The sequence below is a fragment of the Eriocheir sinensis genome, unplaced genomic scaffold (assembly GCF_024679095.1).
Source record: "Eriocheir sinensis breed Jianghai 21 unplaced genomic scaffold, ASM2467909v1 Scaffold1316, whole genome shotgun sequence".
Taxonomy (NCBI): Eukaryota; Metazoa; Arthropoda; class Malacostraca; order Decapoda; family Varunidae; genus Eriocheir; species Eriocheir sinensis.
Window position 1 is genome coordinate 1,106 of NW_026110647.1, and position 1,395 is coordinate 2,500.

Below are 1,395 nucleotides of genomic sequence, written 5' to 3' on the forward strand. Positions count from 1 at the left end.
GTTATCTTCAAATGTAGGAAACATTCTGAGAGCGGCGACATCACTTCATATCGCTACTGTACATCTGCAACATGTTGTCTTCATTTACAAAAATAAGATGATAATTTAAAAGTGTATAAGATTAGGAGTAAAGAAATTATACATGTGAAGAACATTGAAAGGTAAATAAGAAATAATAAAAAGCATAAAAAAGATACAAAATACAGAAAGATTTGTTCAGTGCCACAACAATTTTACCAAACACTGAGTTGAGTCTGGAAACTTGCTTCACTGCTGGATGGTTTATATTTTATGGGTTTTTTTCTTACAGTAAAGGACGTCGCTCAAGGTCAAAAAGAAAGATAAAACAGACTTTCCTTCCTTCATATGCACAAGAAGTGCTTTCATAAACAAAATTCTCTTATTCGGAGTGTTAGGGAGAGGGTTAGCGGTCTCCCTCATACTTGTGACAGGTGTACAGGGGCCCACAGACATGCTCCCTTCCTCCAGACATGTGGACATGGGGAAATGGTTCTCAGGTCTATGTTTTTAACTGCATCTCTCTCCCAATATAACCCAGCATCACTCTGTACCTCTGTCTTCTTAAATGTGTGTGTCTCCCATTACTACAACCATTTCCCAAGGCCACAGGGAAGACTGACTAGGTTTGTTTCCATTGGTGACTTTTCCATTGAAGGTGCAAAAGCCATGTATCATCACAAAAATACTACGTGAAAAGCCTAGCAAATTCTATAAGAGACTTGTCATCTCCCATTATGACTATTTTCCAAAGCCACACTTACTAGGTTTGTTTCCATGGGTGTTTCTTCAGATGAAGGTGTGCAGAAGCCATGTATCACCACCATCACAAAACACTCCTTCAAAAGCCTGGCCAGTATATCTTTGCCTACCTACAATTTTCCGCTTCACAATATTTCACTTTGTATAATTTCTGCCCCTCCTCCTTGTCCTGCCCTGCCCTTCTCTCTCTCTCAGAAATAAAAGAGTAAAATAAACTGAATTAAAATCAAGATCCTTCTTGTGTCGCTTGTGCTTCCCAACAAACACACACACACACACAAAAATACATATATAAAATAAATCCATAAAGGTGTTTATCTTATTTTTCTTCTTTCAATATAATTTTTTTCTCCTTTTTTATTTGCTATTTTTTTTCTTTTCATGAATTTATTGCTATCTCTATTGTTTACACAGGAAGAAGAAGAAGAAGAAGAAGAAAAAGAAGAGGACACACAGAGAGAGAAGAGGAGGAAGAAGAGGAAGGATTTGTAATATGGCAGACATCAAACCAATGGTGAGTGTTAAATATTTTGTTTTCCTTCTTTCCTTCCCTCCTTCCTTCCTTCCTTCCCTCCTTCCTTCCTTGCTTCCTCCTTCCTTCCTTGCTGGTTAAGT

The 1,395-nt window shown here is 37.6% G+C and overlaps 1 long non-coding RNA gene across 1 annotated transcript in view; it reads left to right on the forward strand.

Moving 5' to 3' along the window:
• The first annotated feature begins 1,058 nt into the window (after nt 1–1,058).
• Nucleotides 1,059–1,395, forward strand: part of LOC126989818 (uncharacterized) — a 41,061-nt gene continuing 40,724 nt past the window's right edge. The window contains exon 1 of the long non-coding RNA XR_007743734.1: nt 1,059–1,294. This is a non-coding gene — a long non-coding RNA (uncharacterized LOC126989818). The remainder of the gene's footprint in view (nt 1,295–1,395) is intronic.